This window comes from Octopus bimaculoides, chromosome 8 (assembly GCF_001194135.2).
Source record: "Octopus bimaculoides isolate UCB-OBI-ISO-001 chromosome 8, ASM119413v2, whole genome shotgun sequence".
NCBI classification, from domain to species: Eukaryota; Metazoa; Mollusca; class Cephalopoda; order Octopoda; family Octopodidae; genus Octopus; species Octopus bimaculoides.
The window spans coordinates 31483898-31489491 of record NC_068988.1 but is presented as its reverse complement, the minus strand read 5'-3'; positions in this window follow the sequence as shown (position 1 = coordinate 31489491).

Genomic DNA, 5594 nt, shown 5'->3' with positions numbered 1-5594 from the left:
GGTGCTTCGCAACAAAATTATTAAAAAATTCCAACAAAATGTGGACAGTAAAAGGTCAAATAAACGTTTACCTTCGCAGCCGATGTGACAGCACGTCCGTGAGAAGAGATAGATAGATAGATAGATAGATAGATAGATAGATAGATAGATAGATAGATAGATAGATAGATAGATTATACAAACTGGGATAGAATATACCGTTAGAAACGGAGAAATCACAAACTAAGTCATTCATTACTTCAGATACAGAGTATATTAATTTTCGAATAAGTGACTCTTTTGGGACTCGTACTTTTGCATTGTTGCGTGCCAGCGGAATTCATCTGAGAGTCTCCTATGATTTCTACGGCTACACTTGTCATTTAGAAATACTTCTATATATGTAAATACGATTATATACATATATTACATATATTGAATTTTTTTTAACATTTACTGGTTTCATCCAAAGACTGGGGCCATGCTGGAGCACTACCTTTCAGTATGTTTGGATTTCTATTCTGTACTGTTTTGGTGAAGTAGCGAGTTGGTTGGAGCTGCCCCTCGTTGTTACTCCTGTCACGATGGGGGTTCATCAGGTATTTCAGACAAAATATTATCCAGACGCTCTCTGAAGACCGCCACATCTGCACCTCGCAAACCTTCGAGCTTTTTTTTTTTTTTTTTTGGAAGAATGTTGATTAGTTGTGGGCTTTTGCAACCCAAGCTGTTACAGTACTCAGTTCGATTGTAATCTGTTTGTGGGCCGATGGTGGATTGCTTGAAACGTCTCAGCATTACTACATGTTATTTGTATAATGAATGATCATTTATACGATGCATGCAGGTCATTTTGTAGTTTTAGTATATCATCAGTGTCCTTTACCGCCTGTGATACTTTTGAATCATCAGCATAGACGGTCAGAATGGCTGGTTGTATGGTTTAGGGTATGTTCTGAGAGAGCCACCACAGTAGTGGTCTCAGTACAGTTCCTTAAACCACTCCACTGCGAAGTGATACCTCCCCGTGAGAGCACCACTGAGTGCAGCTGTCTGAATTCTATCTTTTACAAAGTTATACAGTCAGTCTCTCACTTCCTTAATGATATCAAGATCGCGCAGTTTGTTACATATCATCACATAATCAAAATTGTCAAAGTTGAGACATAACACATCCACAACTGAGTGGTGAAGCTGCTGTTTCCGTACCCAATCATAATGTAGTAGCTGTGTGCGCAGCGCCTCCCCGGATAGAAGCCACGTTGTGTATTTCCAGTAACGTGATCAGCCTCCTTCTTACAATGCATATGCATGTCTAGATATGTGTGTGCACGTGTGTGCGTGCGTGTATATGTGTGAGTGTGTATTTGTGTGTCATCATACATGCATATATACATGTATATATACACGTGTGTGTATGTATGAACATCTATATGTATGTAGTATGTATGTATGTCTGTCTGTCTGTATGTATGTATGTATGTACGTACGTACGTATGTATGTATGTATGTATGTATGTATGTTTGTGTAAATCAACAGGTGAGATCGAGAGATGCTCAAAATAGAAACCAAGTAGTAGTGCGTAAATGATTTCAACATACACTCCGAAATTTTTATCGAGAACTAATTCCGTGGGGTAAAGAATCGCTATAAGAGGAATCCAGCTAAACTGATATAGAGATAATGATGCAAATAAATAAGTGAATACGTTTGACCATGATATATAAAATTTTCATGCATATATACATGTAAATACGTATAGGAATATAAGGCTTTATGCAGCTGTGAAAACTTCGTCTCTAGAAGTCGATATCTTGTGTCCGGAATCAAGACTTTACCTCGGATATAAGCTCTTCCTCCTCCGAAAAGTACTTCCCTTTCAAAGAGACTTCATGCTTGGAAAGAGGTGGAAGTCAGATGGTAGGAGGCTGGGAGAGTAAAGGAAATGAGGAAGGATTTCATATATCATGCAGCAATCCTCCAAAATGGCAGCTTCCGCTTTATGGATGACGTTCTCAATGATAGAATGTGACCGTCCAGGAGTAGGAGCAGTTTTTACTGATGTCCAACTTTATTTTAACTGACGATGCCAATACTTGACCACTTTGTATGATGGGGCATCATCACCATAAAATTCTTCCATCTCATCGCAAGTCACTTTTGATATAAGACCTTTCAAGTATAAGAATCTGATCACTGTTTTGTATTCAACTAACTCCATCATAACATCTTGTTTCACTTTAACGGCCATAAAATCAAACGAATACTAGTGGAAAGCTGCAATTTACAATGTGACATGTAGAGACATGTATGATTATACTTGTACAAGTTCCGTTTCCAGCAATAATTGGAAGTGGTTCAAGGAAAATCTTTAATGAGCCCCCTCCCCTTCCTCGTAGACATTTATATATTCACACGACAGATCTACATGGAGATCAAAAGATACAGAAAACTAAATGTAGAGTGCATGGTACTTCAGGTCTGACAGCTGTTTTTTTGTGGGGGGGGTCTCAAAATTACGTAATAGTTGGAGTAATAGATGGAGTGTGCAAAAATCTCTCTAAATTGAAGACGTAGGCCGGATTTATGGTAATGTTTATTTACATCCACTACGGGTTGCATGTCCTTCAATTTTTGCACAGTTCCCTCCCTCAACAAAAGTTTCAAGCCTTGTGCCTATAACAGAAAGGAATATTTTAAATATCCTTAGGGTGGCGAACTGGAAGAATCGTTAGCATAGGCAAAATGCTTAGCGGCATTTCGTCCCTCCTTACATTTTGAAGTCTAATTTCGCCGAGGGCAACTTTGCCTTCCATCCTTTCGTAGTCGATAAAATAAGTAACCATTCCATCCAATTTGCCGGTTTTGTGCCGAAATCTGTAACCAATATGTTGAGTATACTCTAGCTTACGAGATATATACTAAACATAGCTTTCACCTGATATGATGTAGTGATTTAAATAGGTTAATGCAGCCATCTTTTCTTCTGTTGGAATGCTATACATTCAGAGAACATGTTCAAGAGTTCTTCACCAAATCACATGATATTCTTTGTTTGCATGCAGGTATACATGGGCATTTATATTTATGTATGCATTCATGCATATAGGTTTGTAAGGGTATGTGGCCTAGTGATCGAGTGGTTCTCGAACAAAACACTTTATTATCTAACGTTGCTCTCTTCGATCATTTCGGCACTTGGCGTGTCGTACACCATAAATCCGTTCAGGTACCTTCGTCTTGATACATCAATTCAGCTAATGTTTAGCACATAAATTTCACCACTACAAACAAATCCATTACAGAACCGTTTTTCTAGGACTACGAGATAACCACCATGTTATATCGTATGTACTAATGTATGTCTGTACGTAGATATGTATTATTTTCGTCTTGGTGGAATGCGATGTGAGGTCGATCGTGTTGTCAGTTGAACTCAGGCAGAAATACGAAAATTAAAACGCAAATAATAATATCTTTTGTAAATGCAGTAACGGTGAATTAGTGTGTGTGAGGTACTGTATCTTACCACGATAAATTAGTTGATAGACTACAAACAGTATTATCGATTCATTTTCAGGAATGAATAACTAAACTTACTAAAATAAGGCGACAAATAAAGCATGCTAAAAGACGACAAAGGGAAAGAAAGAAAGAAAGAAAGAAAGAAAGAAAGAAAGAAAGAAAGAAAGAACAAGGGTAAATGGAATCAGGCGTACATATAGACAGAAATATCGATAGAAAGAAGTATAGAGAGAGATAGAGTCATATAATTAGAGAGACAGACATAAAGAACCAAATATATGGAGATGTATCTAGAGAGAGACATAGACACAGAGGAGAGCAAAAGGAAAGATCGATGGAAATAGAGAGTAAGAGAGAAATAGTATATAACATATCCTTCTAATTCAAGTGCGATAAACACAGACACACATATAAATAGAATAGAATACAAAATGAAAAAAAAAACAGCAGAAATCACACAAAAAATACAAATGAAGAATAACGAAAGAAATTCTCGTTATTCTCAGCAAGTTCGTCCTCCCTTGTGTCATTTTAGGACTGTTTATAGATGTCTAACTGAAGGTTTAGATTTGTCTTAATCCCGCCTCGGCATAAACAGTCGGTAACAAGTATAGCAACATCAACGATAATAACACAGCCGATACGTCGTCAATATTTTTACAACAGAAATAATCAAACAAATAACAACAGCTACGACATCAATGCGCAAAACAACAAAAGCTAAAACAATTACAGCACAACGCCGGAAAGCACTTCACACTCAAGAGTAATCCGCTCCAAATCTAATCTCTCACGGGTTGCGTATACATACGTACATATAATAGATGCTTGTTTATTTGTATATATGTGTGTGTGTATGTCTGTGTGTGTGTGTGTGTGCGTGCGTGTGCACATATATGTATATATATATGTATGTATATATATATATATATATATATATATATATATATATATATATATATATACACGCGCGCATTCATTCATGCATATGTATACATATATTAGTATTATTAAATAGATATATTGAAGTTCATATTACCATACTCATACTCGCAAAGCACCAACGCATATACACACAACGCATAAGCATACGCAATACATAGAAATGAATATGCATGCACACGCACACAGACGTACACACTCACACAGACTTTCAGACCCGCATGCACATATGGAATTGCTTTGGCTCGTACTCACGATAATTACACACAGCTATTTATTCAGTAATTAATCTCTACCTTCAGTCGTGTAGCTATAGTATTTAACTAGCACTATATTTTTTCTATCCTCTCTAATTATTTCAGTTCCTTCTATAACGAAGAAGGCGGTTTCTAAAAGGTAACAATGTTCTGTAACTAGAATTTTGCTAAAATAAAATCGGGAAGTATTACATTTTAAGTATTAGAAAATGTTTCGCATAATTTTACCATTCCTTTTACACATTGCATTTATAAAAATCATGTTAGCTGATCACCTTCCCTTGAAAATCCGAAATTTTGAGAAGTTTACTCAGGCATTTAGTATCTAATCAAGTTCTGAGGTTAGTTTATTCCGGCGACGGCTATAAGTCTATGATCTAGATGTGGGAGCTGTAGTTTCACACATTTGTCTAAAAATGTTATCTTTGTCTCTGAGTTTGAAATGAAAATGAATGTGCGTGTATGTGTCTGTGTTACGAGAAGGTACCTAAAAGTAACCGGAGGCATTCTCTGTAGAACAAGCCCATTGGACCGATGCATTGCTTCAAATGGAGAATACTCTGAAGGCGATAAAAGTGTAAACATGTAAAACTGGGTGAATAAAATAATATTTCAAAATTCCGGTTTCTTTTGGGTAAGAGATAGATAACTTTCTTTTATTAGCCACACAGGGCTGCACACAGAGGGGACAAATACAACTGTAGAGCTTTCTTTAAAAAAAAAAAAAATCCGATCAAAAGGGATCGGTAGGGGCAAAAGAAAATGGGGGGGTCGTATATCACAGACAATGTCAATTGTGTAAAATGGGGTAACATTAGGTTTATCCATGGAGAGAAAAGCATACGGAAAAGACCATGGTAACCTCAGCAGGGAATAGACACAGGAGAGCG